General features: G+C 44.9%; 1 pseudogene; it reads left to right on the top strand.

Moving 5' to 3' along the window:
• Nucleotides 1–7,359: 7,359 nt before the first annotated feature.
• On the top strand, nucleotides 7,360–7,512 carry LOC121460566 (annotated as a pseudogene).
• Nucleotides 7,513–19,537: the final 12,025 nt, after the last annotated feature.

The following is a 19,537-nucleotide window of genomic DNA, read 5'->3' as shown; positions in this document are numbered from 1 at the left end:
TTGAGCATGTCCTGGTACTAGCTCTTGTAGACCAGGCTGGCTTTGAACTCACAGAGATTTACCTGTCTCTACTGAAAAGCGTATGCCACCACTGCCCAGCTGTAGCCAAATTATTCCTAATGATTCTCTTAAAGCTGTACAATAACCTCTCTATTTTAATAGATCAGGCTGAGTGCCCTATCCTACTATAGATCTATTTCAGCTAATGAATCTTCCTATTGATTGATAGAGGTCTTGTAGGCAGACTTTTCTTTCCTGCCCTCCAGTTCCCAAATAACTGACATGGAGACTCAATACTAATTATAAATGCTAGGCCAATAGTTCAGGATTATTCCTAAATAGCTCTTATAACTTAAATGAACCCATATTTCTTATGTAAGGTCTACCAAATGGTTCATGGCTTGTTACCTCATTTTATACATGTCCAACTTCCTCTGTATCTAGCTGGAAACTCCCCTGACTCCACCCTTCATTATCCCAGCACACTTAGTTTGGTTGTTCTGCCTATACTTTCTGCCTGGCTATCAGCCAGTCAGATTTTTATTAAACCAATTTGAGTGACAAATATTTGCAGTATACAAAAGAATATTTCTCAGCAGAGTCTATTTGGTTTTATAGGTACCTTTCTTGGTACTCCTATAGGCACTCTATGTAGCTACTTTGCCCTCTATGCCAGAGAGTTTCCTTTTGATCCAACATGTCAGTCTGTTGGGGGATAATGGACGAGGTACTCTCTTCTGTAACTACTTCCTGCTGAGACTAGAACACTGTCAGCAGGGCCCAGGAAGGCTGGAATGCTAGTCAAAGGCAAGGAAGGAATTCCGGCAATGGGGCTTGGTAAGAAGCATGTGGTTTACTGACCCAGCTGAAAAGAGAGGGAGCATTCACATAAACTGGACTGGTCCACATCAGCTCTCAGCAAGTCCAGGGTTCATGGTCATTTGGAGCATGCTGTAGTCAGCAGCTGATGTTTGGACATGCCGGCCAGGCAAGTAAAAAATGTGCTGAAAATGACATGGACTAGGGGCAGAAGTTAAAATTTAGGAACTTAAAGGAAAATATTACATTTGGAACTTTCAGGCCCATAGTCCTAGTAATCAAGGAAGGGGAGGAGTCCCAGGACCAAGAAAGAGAGAGGCAATCATCAGGAATAGACAGGTAGAGAAGCTTAGACTATATTTATCTGGATCCTTTTGACCTGTGAGAAGTGGATCCAAGTCTTATGACTCCCTCGATTCTCTGAAGCTTACATGAATTTTTTTAGTTTACAAAAGACTTAAAAGTTTTAGTTATATTAGCATCACCAATCTATACTGAAATCCACATTGTAGAAAAAAAAAACAAATGACTGGTATCTGTAAAACAGCTGGAATAGACTCACACTTTTGAGTCCTGGCAAAAGATATAGATTTGGGATAGGAAACATGAACATTTTTCCTCTCTCCAGAGAGCCAGATATAGATTGGACAAAAGTGTCTTTAGCCCAATGAGAAGCACCTTTAAGTCTATACTTAGAAGACGACCAAAAGAAATTTAAAATCTTGAGCTCGTGACCGAGCAATAAGAAGTCAATGCTCTATCACTTTATCAGAAGTCCATTGATCAATGTTAAAACTCTGAACTTTTGAAATCCTAGTGTAACAATAGCATAAAATGGGAAAGAAATCCAAAACATTTTCCATTTTTCACACAGCCTAAACCATGTACTTATACCTTTACAACTTGCATGTATATCTTAAATCATAAGCTCTCACATCCTCAAACCTGTTTTATACCTTAGAACATTTTCTTATACCCTCAGTCTTGCATAGATTTTATCACTCTTTCTTTCTATCTAGTCATTTAGCAGAGACACAGAAGTTATTCCCGAGAATATTCATTTCAAATTATGTTTTTTTTTTTAGTGGAAAGTTACATCTGAAACCCATCTGCCTTTTCATCTGAAGCCTGTTAGCAAGGCAAACCTGTCTGCCTTTTCTTAACAGGATACCTTGCAGCTCTGGAAAGGAAACTGAGGCATTCTGAAAGGCTCGATCATTTGGACTACTTGTCTCGTCTTTATTCACGTCCAGTCCTTCGGTTCTGAAAGCATGCCAACTTTTAAAGGTAACATACATATCTGTATTAAAACAAGCATGGAATTGGGTGATATGTACATGTCAACTAAAGATGATTTATTTTATGTTTGAGTAGGTAAGAGACTTTATAAGTCTGTGTGGACTGTATAACCAAACTGTTTTGAGGATTTTGTAGCCAACAAGATTTAGCATGTCTCATCTGGTCTCAGAGTTGTTCCCATGCAGAGGGATCAGCATACAGGCCACCTGTCCTGCAGTCTTTCGTGGCTTCCTCCCTCATGTCTGTAGCCAAGATCCTCAAGATGTCTCCCCCGGTCACATTTGATCTTTATTAATTTTGAAGGAATCCAGTTTTTCATTTCTTGTGGAAACAACACATTTCCAGACTTCTATTCTGAAGGCAAAACATCCCTAAAGTGTGTATATATATATATATATATATATATATATATATATATATTTAATTCATCAATCCCTTCCACGACCCAAGGTTTCTCAGCAGCTGGTGTTTGCTCATCAGCATTTAAAAAATTCAAAGTCAACAAAGCAACATACAGGATCCAGGTACCCCATATAGTTCCCATCCTTATATGGCTTTTTAAAAAAATATTACTTTACTCTTCTTTAAAAAACTTTATTTTAGCCGGGCGATGGTGGCGCACGCCTTTAATCCCAGCACTCGGGAGGCAGAGGCAGGCGGATCTCTGTGAGTTCGAGACCAGCCTGGTTGTTACAGAGCTAGTTCCAGGACAGGCTCCAAAGCCACAGAGAAACCCTGTCTCGAAAAACAAAAAAAAAAAAACAAAAAAAAAAAAACCCTTTATTTTATTAAACTATTTATTGACAATCTATACCAATTTTTTTTCTTTTTTATCATCTAAGCATTTTTTTCAAGCATATTGTAACTTGTTCAGAGGTTTTTCTCTGCCTGGACCTGTTTTTTGTTGTTTTCAAGTGTGTAGCGTTCTCTGGCTGCATGAGCTGAAGTTTAAACTGTTTGGTGGTTAGGCCCTTTGCTGCTGGGCTCTGGTGGCAGGCTCCTTCCTCCTCGGTTCCCTAAGAGTCTAATCTCATACTGGCAGGTACTGGCAGGAGCCATATTTACCGCTCCAGCTCTGGAAAGTTGTTGGGCCCACTTTCTGGAGTTCCCATGAACGTCAGCCACTGTTGTGAGTGCTCAAGGAGAGACCCAGCTGATGCCTGCAGAGGCGCTGACTGGCCTAACTTCTCCGTCCACATGGCCCCGCTGCCGCACACTGCCATGCCGCTTAAAGAAGATTAATTTCTGCTCACAGTTTCAAAGGTTCTAGTTCAACACGCTAGGGAAGGTGTATCGGAGCAAAGCAACATCAGAGGACGTGGCTCAGAAGATTGAGAATTTACTCTTTCGTTCGGTGTGTCTGAAAATCAGGTGAACTTAGTCCGTGTGTGGGGAGAGCATGGTGGGAAAACTCATAGCCCTTGCGGGATTGGCTTTCCAACACATCCTCTCCCACTGCAGAAAGCAGAACGACAGCGCTAACGGGATTGGAGCACTGGGTGGTGTGTGGGGAAAGGCCCAGAGAGAAGACCACCGGCTTAGCGGAAGCACAGGACCCGAGTCTAGCTGTCAAGGAAGGTTTCCCCCTCACAAAGCCGTTTTGACTCAGCTTCTCTCCCTACATTCTTCCCTCTCCCTCCCCTTTTTTCTCTCGGAATTACCTTCTTTTGCGGTGTGATTTTTCAAGTGTACAAAAGTGTGACCCGCGTTCACACTGTTAGGCAGCAGGTGGCTAAAACCTTCATTTTGCAAAATGGAAACTACCCGCTAAGCAGTTATTCTGCCCAGCCCTTGGAACGTTCTCTTTCCTTGGTTTGTGCTTTGTGTGGGTGCAACTAGACAGAGCTTGCCCTCTGGTGCCCTGGCTTGTTTCATTTAGGGCAATGTCCCCGAGGCAGGGAGAACCTATGTGGTCTTGTCCACCAGGCAGGCATACATGTGGTACACCACAGACATGTATGCAGACAAAACATCTATACACATAAAACAATAAAATAGTTTTATAATTTAAAAGGACATGTAATTGCTCTATCCCAGTTACCCTCCCTAGCAATAGTCATTCTCACAGCCTTTTCCCTGGGGAATAAATAAATAAATAAATAAATGTACACATGCACACACACATTCTGTGCACAGGTAAGCGTGCTACCACAGATGACAGAGCCATGCTTCCTTCCGTTTTCTGTCCTCCTCACCCGTCCCCATGCCACCCCAGGTTAGAACATTCTGTTTCTTTATTTATAACTTCTCAAAAATGAAATGTAAGTTTTTACATAGCTGCCGGGATTTAAAAGTGTGAAGGTTCCTAATTGGAGTCTGGATTTCCTGCTCCTTTTGAAATGATTCCAAAGTCCTGGCATTGCCTCCGAGTGCCTGTGCTGGAGGGCTGGGGCCATCTTTCTGCCATGTCCCAGGCTCCGTGCGTAGGCCTCGTTGCTCATTCCTGTACTTCTTTGGCTGCCCATGACTGGATTTGAAAGCTTTTGTTCGAGTCCTCAGATACAGGTTTGGAGTGTTTCTAAGTCATATACAGTTAGAATCCAGATCCCAATGTACTTTGGGATGCTGCTTTCCACCGAGCGTTCAGGTAAGAGTAATGTTGGTGGCCAGGGGAGCACAGCCTGGGATTGAGGATCAGTCTCCCTGTCCCTTAGTCCACTCTGTATATCATGGTTCTCCGTCGTCTAAAACAGCACAGTTGTTGGTGAGTACCCACAGCAGCTGCTTTTCCCTATTTCTTGTGTTCACTTTGTTTTGTTTCACTTTGAGATTGGGTGTAGCCTGGAATGGCCTAGAACTTTCAGTTTTCCTTCCCAGGCATCCTGAGTTCTGGGACCATCGGGCATGTGGCATTGTATTCAGCAGGATCCTGCTTTTTGGCTTCCCACAGAGTAACCTGACTCCCACTCCTGTGCACAGTGCACAAATCAGATATCATACAAATGCTAACCCCAGTCGAGGAGGAAGCTTTGAAAATAAAAGCTTTGACATTCTCCTCCTCACTGATGACCACATCCAAGAGGTCAACCCACAGGAATTCCAAACGACTCCGTTACGAGTCAGAGTCTCTTTCCCACAGTCTACCACAGTCTGGGAGTCACTTTTCCAAGGCTACACTGCTGCAAACCCTGAATTTCCCAAAACTCCTTTTAAAGACAGACTGGCCTGGAATTTGCTCTGTAGGCCAGGAGACGAGATTAGCCTTGAACTCACACTAATCCACCTGCTTCTGCTTCCCAAATATTAAGATTAAAGCCTTAAACCACCACTCCTGACCCTCTGCGTGGTTAATACAAGGACACATTCATTCTCTCCTCCCCTCCCCCATCCTTAGCTTCACCGTCATCCTAATACCTCCTGACTCCTTCAAGGGTTCTCTCTCTCTCTCTCTCTCTCTCTCTCTCTCTCTCCGCCCCCCCCCCCGTGTGTGTGTGTGTGTGTGTGTGTGTGTGTGTGTGTTACATGTATATTTATTTACTAGCATTTGAACATTTTGCCCTACCACTCCTTCAATATCTGATTCTCTATTTCTGTGTGTGCACACGCACGAGTTTGTCTAGAACCTGGGGGTTTCTGAATAGGCTGGCTAACCAGTGATCCTCAAAGATCTTCTTCCTTTCTCTGCCTCCCCAGTGCTGGGATCACTGGAAAATGCCACCACATCGAGCTTTTTTCTTTTGTTTTATTTATTATGTATACAGTGCTTTGTCTGCATGTATGCCTGCAGGTCAGAGGAGAGCACCAGATCTCCGATACAGATGGTTGTGGGCCACTATGTGGCTTGTCCAGAATTGAACTCAGGATGGGAGCAGGACAGCGCACGCTTTTAATCCCAGCAATCGGGAGGCAGAGGCAGGTGGATCTCTGTGAGTTCGAGGCTCAGCCTGGTCTGTCTACAAGAGCTAGTTCCAGGACAGGCTCCAAAGCAACACAGAGAAACCCTGTCTTGAAAAACCAAAAAAATAAATAAATAAGAATAAAATAAAAAATAAAATAAAAACAAGGGCTAGATATGGTGGCACATACCTTTAATCCTATCACTTGGAAGGCAGTACAGGCAGATCTCTGTTAGTTCAAGGCCAGCCTAGTTTAGACAATGAGTTCTAGGTCAACTACGCAGTGAGACCCTGTTTCAAATAATTAATTAATTAAATTTAAAGCAGAAAAGCAAGTTTGTGTCTTTCCCTCTCTCTTACCCAACTTGGGGATCACCTTCACTGGAAGCCAACTTTGGCTTTCCAACTCTTTCCAGTGCTGTTCCCTAAGATGAAACATTTAGCGAAGCACCGAGAACCAGGCAACTTTGTGATACAGTTGTGCATCCTTGATTTTTGGTCTCAAGGTCTCCATCCTCATAGCCTGCCTCATCTCCACGCCTGAACCAGGAAGTCACTGTCTTCTATTGCTGGGCCCACCTTCAGCTGGAACCACCTCTGTTTTTCGTGGCTGCTCTGCAGTCCTGCTCACTCAGAATGTGCCTGTTATTTGATGAAGGTTGTTCCCACCTCCCCCATGGTGCTAGTGATCCAGCTCAGGACCTCACACAGGTTGGGCAAGTACTGTACCACTGAGCCTCTTAGCTTTTAATTAGATTCTTAGGGTTATACTAAATGTTTGAGGAATGAAACTGGGGATGTTTGAGAAGCAGGTGGCCTCTTTCCCATGTCCTTTTATGAGCCTGTGGCTCATCACTTTTCTTTGTTCCCTTTCTGAACTAGGTAAGTCAGACTAACCATTTGAAAACTTAATTGAAATAAATACTGAAAATATCAACTACTAAAGGTTATTCAAGAAGAAACAAAAATTCTTGTTTAATGCTGACATTGAATCTAAATTAAAAATTCTAGGCATGCCAGGTGGTGGTGGCACAGGCCTTTAATCCCAGCACTAGGGAGGCAGAGACAGGTGGATCTCTGTGAGGTCAAGGCGAGCCTGGTCTACAGAGCTAGTTCCAGGACAGCCTGGGACACTAAAGAAACCCTATCTCAAAAAAACAAAGCAAGCAAACAAAAAACAAAACTAAACAAAAAAATTCTCGCCACTAAACACTTCACCAAACCTTGTGTCCATGAGTGACTGTCTTAGCCGAAGAGGAACAGAAACCTTCTGCCTTACCACAACTGGAAGCAAAACCAAGTTGCTTTCAGGAGATGTGTCGTCAGACTAGAAAGGAGAGTGAAAGGAAAGTGGTGGTTCTGCTTCTCTCGTAACAGTTTTGGCAACTATGATAAAGCATTGGCTATGCTTCCTGGGGGCGGGCGGGATAAACACCACGATTGGGATACCTACCATGAGCCATGGCCCTCCTGATTGCTACCCTGTGATTTCCTCCAATGTGGGAAACTTGAATACATAATTTGTGATAGCGAGGGACTGTGTTTACAGATTCCCTCAGTGACATACAAAAGAAGAATCGCCCAGAAATGTTCATTCCAAGAGGATTTAGCAAAAGGAAAAAAGAGTAAAGGACTGGGAAGGAAACAACAAACAAGCCTGCTATTATTTGCAGGCAGTATGGTTGTCACAGAAAAATCAGAATTTTTGGATGTGTCAGTTAGCTAATGCTGTATAAGAAATCATCCCAAATTAGCAATTGCAAGCAAACATTCACTACACTTTCTGAGAGTGAGGAATATGGGGTAGCAGGGTTGTCTGGGCTCTCAGGAGGCTGAAGGCAAGTTGTTGAGAAGGTTGCCATCATGTATGTGATGGGAAGAGGACCCACTTCCGATTCTGTTCTTATGGCTTTGGGCTGGCTTTTGTCTTTCACATGGGCCTATGCATGTCCTAAGTAGCCTACAAACACATTAAAGATCAGATTTCACACATTGTGGCATTATGACAGTAGGCTTCCCCTGGAGAGGCAGCTAAGAAAGTGACCAGATGGGACTAAGGTGTGCTTCAGTGATAGAACACTGGCCTGGCCTGGGTAGCTTTAATCAACAACACTGAAGACATGCAGAGAAGTGGAAGCTGCAGTCTCCTATTCTATTCGAGTGAACCACTGTCCAGTTTACAATCTACAGAAGGGCACAACTCAATACCAGGATGATCAGGCTGCCAGCCATAGTGTCAGAACTAAAATGGAATCACTTGTGTCAAACCCTAACAAAAAAATGTAAAGAGGAAATCAATCCAGGAGGTTATGAAAGAGTTGAGGTCTCATGTGCTTACGCCTGCTAACTGAGGCCATCAGTTTGTAAGAAAGGAAAGTCTCATGGTTTGTGGTTTTGAGGTTTCGGTCCATGGTCACTTGGTCCTGCTGTGTCTGGACCTATGACAAGGCAGGATGTCACAGGGTGTGGGTGCTTGCCTAGCATGACTGAGGCCCTTCTGAAAAACAAACATACGTTCTTTATTTTGGCTTAAAAAAAAAAATCCCTACAGAGAAACCCTGTCTCCAAAATAAAAAAAAAAAAAAAAAAAAATCCCCTGCCTCAAGCTCTGAGTAACTCATATTTTACTGTGCACACATGTTATATTGCAATGATCTGCCTCCCTCAAACAAACTCAGGATCTCTGGGTCAAGGCACACGTGTGTGAGGGAAGGGGCCAAGGGAACACATGTGTAAGGGAAGGGGTTGAGGCACACATGTGTAAGGGAGGGGGTTGAGGCACATGTGTGTAAGGGAGGGGGTTGAGGCACACGTGTGTAAGGGAGGGGGTTGAGGCACACGTGTGTGAGGAATGGAACCGAGGTACACGTGTGTAAGGGAAGGGGTTGAGGCACATGTGTGTAAGGGAAGGGGTTGAGGCACATGTGTGTAAGGGAGGGGGTTGAGGCACATGTGTGTAAGGGAGGGGGTTGAGGCACACGTGTGTAAGGGAAGGAGTTGAGGCACATGTGTGTAAGGGAAGGGGTTGAGGCACATGTGTGTAAGGGAGGGGGTTGAGGCACATGTGTGTGAGGAATGGGACCGAGGTACACGTGTGTAAGGGAAGGGGTTGAGGCACATGTGTGTAAGGGAAGGGGTTGAGGCACATGTATGTAAGGGAGGGGGTTGAGGCACACGTGTGTAAGGGAAGGAGTTGAGGCACATGTGTGTAAGGGAAGAGGTTGAGGCACATGTGTGTAAGGAAAGAGGTTGAGGCACACAAGTATAAGGGAAGAGGTTGAGGCACACGTGTGTAAGGGAAGAGGTTGAGGCACACGTGTGTAAGGGAAGAGGTTGAGGCACACGTGTGTAAGGGAAGAGGTTGAGGCACACGTGTGTAAGGGAAGAGGTTGAGGCACACGTGTGTAAGGGAAGAGGTTGAGGCACACGTGTGTAAGGGAAGAGGTTGAGGCACACGTGTGTAAGGGAAGAGGTTGAGGCACACGTGTGTGAGGGAAGAGGTTGAGGCACACGTGTGTGAGGGAAGAGGTTGAGGCACACGTCTGTGAGGGAAGAGGTTGAGGCACACGTGTGTAAGGGAGAGGTTGAGGCACACGTGTGTAAGGGAAGAGGTTGAGGCACACGTGTGTAAGGGAAGAGGTTGAGGCACATGTGTGTAAGGGAAGAGGTTGAGGCACACAAGTATAAGGGAAGAGGTTGAGGCACACATGTGTAAGGGAAGAGGTTGAGGCACACGTGTATAAGGGAAGAGGTTGAGGCACACGTGTGTAAGGGAAGAGGTTGAGGCACACGTGTGTAAGGGAAGAGGTTGAGGCACATGTGTGTAAGGGAAGAGGTTGAGGCACATGTGTGTAAGGGAAGAGGTTGAGGCACATGTGTGTAAGGGAAGAGGTTGAGGCACACGTGTGTAAGGGAAGAGGTTGAGGCACATGTGTGTGAGGGAAGAGGTTGAGGCACATGTGTGTAAGGGAAGAGGTTGAGGCACACGTGTGTGAGGGAAGAGGTTGAGGCACATGTGTGTAAGGGAAAAGGTTGAGGCACATGTGTGTGAGGGACAGGGCCGAGGCACACGTGTGTGAGGGACAGGGCCGAGGCACACCCAAGGCACACGTGTGTAAAGAGGGAAGGAGCAGATTCACAGTAAATATGACTGGAACGATGAGGTTTCCAGAAAGTGAAAATGCACTGGTCAACTTCAGGAAAAGCAAAGACTGAGTTATTTAAAAGAAAAGTTCGAGCCAGGTGGTGGTGGCGCACGCCTTTAATCCCAGCCCTCAGGAGACAGAGGTGGGCAGGTCTCTGTGAGTTCGAGGCCAGCCTGGTCTACAGAGCTAGTTCCAGGACAGGCTCCAAAGCCACAGAGAAACCCTGTCTGGAAAAAACAAAACAAAACAAAAAAACCAAACCAAAACCCATGTACATAAAATAAATAAAATCTTCTTTAAAAAGAATGAGTACACATGAAATTCAAAATTTATCTATTAAAGTTTTTAAGGACTTATTACAAAGGAACTCTTAAATAAAAAAAAGTAGAAGTTTCAATTAATACAAAAGAACAGGGAAACATTAATCAATAACCCATACTGAGACAGCTGATTAGTAATTAGAGGAAGAAAGGATTGAAATAATTCATCTAAAATCAACTTTGAACCCAGGTGTTTAAGCCTAGCAGAGGAAGACAGATCTGTGAGTCCTAGGCCAGCCTGGCTTACACAGGGAGTCCCAAGCCATCAGGGCTACGTAATGAGACCCTGTCTCAAAAAAACAAAACAACCCCCACCACCACCACCAAAAGCAATATCAAGTAAGTTATATACTCTCCCTAGGACAGATTTTCAGAACTGTAAGATGTTTAAGCACAGCAAAGTGCACACTAAATACATTTACCACCTTAGCTGTTCTAAACTGTAGTGTGCTGCTGTACAGTCCTCCTCTGTTGCCACGCTTCTGTCTCTCAAACCCTGTGCACTGACAACGCTGAACCTGTTCCTGCTGTTTGATGCTCTCCATCTGCGGCCCCTGGAAACCACATTCATTGTCTCTATGAATGTAGCTGTTTGTCTTAGTTAGGGCTATGATGAAACATCAAGCAAGCTGGGGGTGGGGGGAAGGGTTTATTTGGCTTACACTTCCACGTCATAGGCTGTCATTGAAAAAGTTGGGACATGAACTCAAGCAAGGCTGGAACCTGGAGCGGGAGCTGATACGGACATCATGGAGGGATGCTGCTTACTGCCTTGCTTCCTGTGACTTGCTTGATTTGTTTTTTATAGAACTCTGGATCCACCAGTCAGGGGTGGCACCACCCATGATGGGCTAGGAAAGTGCCCATCATTTTTGTACAGCTCTCTTGTGGATGTGTTGGCATTCGTTTATGCTGTGGAATATCTGTTTAATGATGCAAAGATGTGTTGCATTCTTTATGTTGCATTTGTTTAACTCTGTGAAGCTGAGTCACTTTGCCTGCCTAAAACACCTGATTGGTCTAATAAAGAGCTGAGCTCCAATAGCGAGGCAGGAGAAAGGATAGGCGGGGCTGACAGGCAGAGAGAAACCACTTCCCTGCCATCAGGAACACCTGCTCAGAGCAGCTGCAAGCATTACAAGTTGTTTACCAGAAATTCAGGATCTGGGGGGTTCACAGCTCCCAACACAGTGGCAAGGAGCGCACTGAGTCAGAGGAAATGTAGATTTCATTCAAGAGACCTGTATATATTCCAATGGGATGAGCCCATTCCTAAGCAGGCTTAGTGAATTATTCTACTTGAGAGTATGCCCACTGTAAGGTAATTCTTTTTTTAAAAGACAAGGTCTCCCTACATCACCTTGGCTGTCCCAAACCTCTCAGAGGTTCACTTGCCTCTGACTGGGATTAAAGGCATGCAACACCATGCCTGGCCCAGTATATAATTTTTATTTTTAATTTTTTGTGCATTGGGGTTTCATCAGCATGTATGTCTGTGCGAGGGTGTCAGAGCTCTGGAACTGAAGTTACAGACAGGCATGAACTGCCGTGTGGATGCTGGGAATTAAACCCAGGTCCTCAGGAAGATCAGCCAACTCTCCAGCCCCAAGGTCACAATTTAAAAAGAAGACTGTAGCCTGGCGATGGTGGTGCATGCCTTTAATCCCAGCACTCAGGAGGCAGAGGCAGGCGGATCTCTGTGAGTTCAAGACCAGCCTGGTCTACAGAGCTAGTTCCAGGACAGGCTCCAAAGCCACAGAGAAACCCTGTCTCAAAAAACCAAAAAAATTAAAAAAAAAAAAATAAAAAGAAGACTGTAAACACACTCATGGGTACTCTTAGCTCAGTCACAAAACACATATGTAAAAGGTAAAAGTGATGGGCAGAAACGCCTCGGGGCATGTTCAGCTTGCACTGTGAACTTTAAATGAAGATACCAGTCTTGTTCAGTCACTAACACTGGGAACTCTGCTTTGATGTATTTGAGGGGCCACCACACTTTCTGCACTGGCTGCACCATGCTGTCTTCCTGTCACCAATCATCAGCCTCCCCATCCTTGCCAGCACTTGTATTTGTCTTCTCTTCTTTCTGTCATCCAAAGGGGCACGGAGCGCAGTTGGTGGTTTGACTTGTACTCCTGCAAGATTAATGACATCAGTATCTTTCGTGTACTTATTGTCCCATTCCTAAAGGTTTTCAGGACAGGACAAGGTTCTAGGAAGCCATACTGCCTTCATGAGTCACCAACTCAGTGCAATTAAACTAATGAAGATCATATCAAAAGAGTTGGAAATAGGCCATGCTGGGTGGTATTCCCCTTTAATTCCAGAACTTGGGAGGCAGAGGCAGGTGGAGGCTGGCCAGCCTAGCCTACATAGTGAGTCCCAGGCCAGCCAGGGCTACAAAGACTTGGAAAGAAAATAACACACACACAAAAGATGAGGGGCAGGAATGTGTGGGAAAGAGTGTGTAGAAGGATTGGAGAGAGTGGTGAGTCAGTGAAGTGAAGAGGACAAACCAGATCAAACCATGTCATTTACACAGAAGGCATAGACGGGAGGGAAGGAGAAAAAGCAGGATACGACTGAGCTTAAAATTCTCCAAGCCACGTTAGGAGTTTTAAGAACAAGGGAGGCAAAAGAGTGAACTTTTTCCAAAGGCTGCAAGCTGAAAACTGAAACTAAACCTAGATGATAAAAAGGTAACCAGGAAGGAGGTTAGAAAAAAGGGAGCTTCTTAAAATCCATTAGAGCAGCTGCGGAGAGATGAAAGAAGGTTTCTAGGCCAGGCCGAGCTTCTAACAGGTCCTAAAATAGGAAGGAAAGCCACAGGCCCTGGCGGCGTGTGCAACTCCATATCTGTGTCTCAAGCTCTTTAAGAGACCCGGGCAGAGTTTTCTAGAACACTGTCTCTAGGGATGGGGTCCCAAACCAATATTTGCCTTCCAGCAAGATCAGCAGAGGACCTGAGCATACCCTGGAAGCTGAAACTCCCACCTCTCAATCTGTTGGGAATGCAAAACCCCAGGTGTCTCCTCTCCCCTCCACCCCAGGTCCCAAACCAATATTTCCCTTCCAACAAGATCAGCAGAGAACCTGAGCATCCTTACCTCTGAGAAGTGCTACTTGAGCAGGTGTGGTGGCACTCAGGAGACAGAGGCAAGGATCTCTGTGAGTTTGAAGCCAGCCACGTCTTCACAGTGAGTTCCAGGGCAGCCAGAGCCACGTAGTGAGACAGTGTCTCAAAAAAAAACAAAGTGCTATTTTGGAAGAATACAATAGTTCTTTGTATGCCTTAGTTTACTGTTTTACAGCAGCTAACTTTGACTCACAGTTACTGAGGTTTCAGGCCTTGTTGATGCTGTGGCCTTTGGCAAGACAGAATGTTATGGTGGTCGGAGCTGCTCATACACAGTGACTTGGGAACACAAAAGAGAGGAAGGGAACAGCTGGGTTACAACATCTTTAAATGAGGAGTCCTAAGGGCCTGACTTCCTTCTACCAGGTCCCATTACCTACATGTTATTTAACTCTTTGAGTTTTCTTAAAAATAAATTTTACTAATTATTAGTTGATTCTCTATCTGATACATTTTATTCCTTTTTTTTGTTAGTTGTTTTCAACTGTTTGAAAATAAATCTCAGTTCCAAAATCTCTATTGTTTTAGAAAAGATGATCCATCCCCCCCAGTGGAATGAAGAGTTGTATCCTGGGATCCAACAATAAGGCTGAAAAGGACCATGGTTTATCTGCTTCTACTCATTAGACCCAGCCATAGACACAAGACTTGTAGTCAGTCTTTGGGCTTAAACCATAGGCTGATCTCCTCAGCATTTGCTACTAAATCTCTGCCGTGATGTTCCTGCCAACCTGAATGCAGAGATCCTCTCAAATGGTCCCTGCCTTAGCATCAACTGTTTTGGTTGGTCTCTTCCAGAATCACGAGGCCTACTGCAGCACATTGAGCCCCTCTCAGACCATGGCCACCATATACTTCACCAGCCCCAGGAAAGAAAGGATGATCTTTCAAGTCAGTTCAGTGCTGCTTCAGGTGTCCTTCAGAAGCCCAAAGGAACTTCACGGCTACCAGGAACTCATGCCAGCTGGCCATGGTCTGAAAGCTGAAAGGTCACTGGTGTCTGCAGTAAGTGGTAAGAAGGAAGCAAGTGTTCTCTTGTTTTGTTTTGTTTTGCTTTGCTTTGAGGCAGGGTTTCTCTGTGTAGCCCTGGCTGTCCTGGAACTCACTTTGTAGACCAGGCTGGCCTCAAACTCAGATATCTAGCTACCTCTGCTTCCTGAGTGCTAGGATTAAAGGCGTGCACTGCCACTGCCCAGTGTAAGTGGGAATTCTTTTTTTTTTTTTTTAATTTTTTTTTTTAGATTTATTTATTTATTATGTATACAACATTCTGCCCGCACGCCAGAGGAGGGCGCCAGATCTCAGTACAGATGGTTGTGAGCCACCATGTGGTTGCTGGGAATTGAACTCAGGACCTCTGGAAGAGCAGCCAGTGCTCTTATCCTCTGAGCCATCTCTCCAGCCCGTAAGTGGGAATTCTTAAAGATACATAAGTTAGGGCTGGAGAGATGGCTCAGCCAGGCAAGAGCCCTGGCTGCTCTTCTTCCAGACGCCTGGGTTCTCTTCCTAGCACCCATTTCAGTTGGTTCACAACCACCTGTTGTTCCAGTGTGCCAGAGGATCTCATTTTCTCCCTGGCCTCTTCAGATACCTGCATGCACATTGTTCACATAAACTCACCCAGGATCCTACTGTGCCTCCTAAACCCCCAGTCTAATCTATCTATCTATCTATCTATCTATCTATCTATCTATCTATCTATCATCTATCTATCTACCAATTTATATGTTATATGTTACATCTACCATATGTTATATCCTACTAGTTGCAAGCTAATTTGTTGTTATTGTAGTTTCTCTGTGTAACAGCCCTAGCTGTTCTGGAACCCACTTTGTAGACCTGGCTGGCCTCGAACTCATAGAGATTCCCCCTGTCTCTGCTTTCTGAGTCCTGGAATTAAAAGTGTATGCCATTACTGAAGGGCCCTACATGTCGATTCTTTTTCTGATCCATTTTCTTTCCTTTCTATGTATTAATTAGTCTTTTTTGTTCCTTTGGTTGGTTTTGGTTTTTGTTTTTCAAGACGGGGTTTCTCTGTGTAACAGCCCTGGCTGTCCTGGAACTTACAGAGATCTGTCTGCCTCTGCCACCTCAGTGCTGGGATTAAAACCACCACTACCCGGCTATTAGTCTTTTTGTTTATTTTATTTTTTTCCCTTTCCTTTTGGTCATGGGTTCCTTACTGGTCCTATTTCTGTGAGTGGTTGAGACCAAGGAAAGAAGAAGAAGAACCATCTGTCTCAGAGAGGGTCATTTCCACAACATCCATTTACACACAGAACAGAAAATCTCAAGAGTCACTATTGTAATTAGAAGTTGGTTGCAAGGGATGGGAAGGGACTGATGTTGAGTAGGGGTGCTGTTAAAACTCCTCTCCCTCCCCGCAAAACTGGGTAGCTGGGAGGAGTTTGCTCTGCTGCAATCTAAGAAGAACTGGGTGATCAAAAGTGAGCTGGGAAAGCCAGAAACTTCAGCGATGGAGTGAGCAGGTGAGTTCAGGCTGTGGGAGTGACATTTGGCAACTGGGGTAAAGGGATTGTCCTCCCCCTGCTAAGATTCTCTCTGTCTGGAGGAAGTGGGCAGTCTTGCAGCACCCAAGAGGAAGACGAAATGCCCCAGGCAAGGGCACAAGGTGGCTCACAAAGGCTCACCTTCAGGGAGATGACGGTGCTGCCACCTGATTTTACTGTCCGTGTGCAATGGTCCCTGGCCTCTTCATGGCACTTGCTCATAATTCACCCTTGACCCTTGCTTCTTCCTCGTGGAACCCTTGAAGCTGGCATAGATCACTTTGTTCTTAAGGGTGTATTCTAAGGTCTCAGAAAGTGAGCAGCTGGTCCTCCTCCTTGCTGTCCTTGGCTGGGTTACATCATGGAGAGAATAGTGGCAGTCTTCATATGACAGCATCTTTTTTTTTTTTTTTTTTTTCTGAGACAGTCTTACTAGTCCTGGAATTAATTTGCTGTGTATGTAGATATAGACCAGGCTGGCCTTGCATTTATAGAGATTCACCAGGTCGTGGTGGCGCATACCTTTAATCCCAATACTCGGAAGGCATATTTTTGTGAGTTTGAGGCCAGTCTGGTCTACAAAGTGAGTTCCAGGACAGCCTGGGCGACACAGAGAAACCCTGTCTCAAAAGACTAAAAAACAAACAGAACAAAACAAAATCCAAAAAGCAACATTTATGTAGATTCAACTGTCTCTCCCTACTACTATGTAGAGACCCTATGTCAAAGAGAGGGAGAGCGAGAGCAAGAGAGAGAGAGAGAGAGAAAGAGAGAGAGAGCCAAAGAGAGGGAGAAAGAGAGAGCCAGGTCTGGTGGCACATGTCTTTAATCCTAACACTTGGGAGACAGAGGCAGGCTAATCATTGAATTCATTTTAGTCTCCATAGTGAGACCCCGTCTGAAACTTAAAAATTTTGGCAATTCCATGTATGTATACATCGTATGGTGGTGCTAGCTCTCTATTAGTTCCGTTACCTCCCTCCTATTCCTGCTTTCCCCTTCCTTCTTTCGGCTAGCCTCCCTCTGACTTTATTTTTGTGACTCACTGTTTTTAATTAGGGTTGGCTGCAGGTCCCTAGGTAGGAGGTCATTTACAAGGGCACCTTCCCAGTGACTACACCACTGGAGAAATGGCTCCCCCTCTATCAACAGCCATTCGGAAGGGTGAGGATAGCGGTTGGGTGTTCACGATTACAACCGTCGGGTCCTGTCCAGAAACTTCACAGTACTCCTACTTGTTCTCATAACCTCTCCACCCACTTTTCCGTGGTCCCCGAACCTTGTAGGGGGTACAGATGTTATGTTTAGACATGGTGGTTTGAAAGAAAATGGCCCTGATAAGAGTGGCACTTTTAGGAGGTGTGGCCTTGTTGGAGGAAGTGTGTCACTGTCAGGGCGGGCTTTGAGGTCTTCTATGCTCAAGCTATGCTCAGGGTGGCACACAGCTGCTTCTGCTGCTTGTGGATCAAGATGTAGAACTCTAGCACGGTGTCTGCCTGCACACACCACCATGAAGATAATGGACTAAACCTCTGAAACTGTAAGCAGCCAAAATTAACAGTTTTCCTTTGTAAGAGTTGTTATGGCCATGGTGTCTCTTCAGAGCAATAGAAACCCAAACTAAGGCAGAGTCTCTGTGTTATCTACTGCATGGCAAATGGAAGCTTCTCTAGGCCAGTGTGGTGGTCCACACCCGTATTCCCAGCACTCACTCAAGAGGCTGAAGCACGGGGCTTTCTGTGAGTTCAAGGCCATCCTGGTTTACTGAGTGAGTTCCAGGACAGACAGGGCTATTATAAAGAGTAACCCTGTCTTGAAAAGCCAACAAGCAAAAGCTTCTTTGACCAAGGGTGAGAGCAGGCATTGTTTCATTGATGTAAAATATTTAGGGGCTGGAGAGATGGCTTATCAAGTAAGAGCTGGATGCTTTTTCAGAAGACTCAGATTCAGTTCCCAGCACCCACATGGTGGTTCACAACTGCTAATAACTCCAGTTCTAGAGAATCTGGCGCCCTCTTCTGGTCTCTGCAGGTGCTGGGCAAACACATGGTTACACAGACACACATGCAGGCAAAATGCCCATAAAGTTTAAAACATGTAAACATAAATATTAAAGTTAAATTTTATTTTTGATTATTAGTATATGTACACAAACAAGTGTGTTCATGATGTGCATGTGGGTGCTTGTAAGAAATATTAAATATGAGTCTTTTCTACCCAATGCTATAAAACTTGTGTTTGGGACAAGGAATTAAAATCTTTTTATTTCCTTCACTTTGTAAGACTTTTATACAAATGTTTCAAACGTCCTCACCCAGTCAAACCTTTGTTTATAAAAAGGCCCACTGCTCTTCTAGGAATTTGATGTCCTGGAGTAGTAGCCCTTTTCCCTTCCTCCAATTCCTGTACCCCAATTCTTTTCAGACTGGCCAATGAATATACCTGTGGGGTCAGACCCCAGCCAATAGAGGAAAAACACAGCCACCACCTGAGTTAGAATAAAACCAGATGCACTTCCTGTCTCTGTGCGTTCCCTCTTCTGAACTCACCCTCTTGATCAAGGGTGAAGTTTTCCTGCCCAGACGCTTCAGTTGGAATCTTTGCAATCCCCAACTCATTCCTAACAGTTCCCAAGCCACAGTGGGCACTGTGGGCATAGGTACACAAATGCTTTACCTAAAGCATTCATACACAAATATACATAAATACATACATACATACATAAAACCCTAGTTCCTGAATAGCCAGTAATTATTGCACCAGGGCACACCTTGCTCACCAAGTTAGTAGTATCATAGCATGCAGGATCTACCACTGAGTAAGACCACTGATGCCTCTTATCCCCCAGCACCTTCTGGCATTAAGAACGCTAGCCCATAGGGAAGAAGCTTCCAACTCAGTCCCAGCTTCATTTCTCTTTCTTGCAACCAAAGATTGTGGTGTCTGCAGCAAATAGGTCTTATCATCTAGTTCTGATGGGCAACCACGAGCATTGGCAGTAGCTTGTATTGTTTCCGGAGCCTGTGGTGTCCCTCTGACCAACAACTCATAGGGAAGTGTCCCATGAAACTTTCTTATCCGTTCATCAGTCAGTTGATGGGAATCTAGGCTTGTTACTCACAATGTAGCGATTGTGAGTGGAACAGCGATAAACACGAATGTGCAAGTACCTCTGTCATGGGTCTGTTCTAGTTGGTTCTCTGTTGCTGTGGTAACACTAACCAAAACAACCTGGGTAGAGAAGGGGTTATTTTTAGCTTACAGGTTGCAGTTCATCATTGAGAGAATTCAGGGCAGAGCTCAAGGCAGGAACTGAGGCAGAGGCCATGGAGGCCTGTTGCCTACTGGCTTGCTTCCCTCTGGCTTACTCCGCGGTCTTATTTACCTCATCAGCCTAAGGATGACTGCAGCCGCAGCAGTCTGGGTTCACATCAACTGTCACCAGGAAGATGTTCCACAGAGATTCCCA

This window comes from Microtus oregoni, unplaced genomic scaffold (genome assembly GCF_018167655.1).
Source record: "Microtus oregoni isolate MIOR12 unplaced genomic scaffold, Mior012 000020F_ref0000438, whole genome shotgun sequence".
Taxonomy (NCBI): domain Eukaryota; kingdom Metazoa; phylum Chordata; class Mammalia; order Rodentia; family Cricetidae; genus Microtus; species Microtus oregoni.
This window is presented reverse-complemented; position numbering and strand designations above follow the sequence as displayed.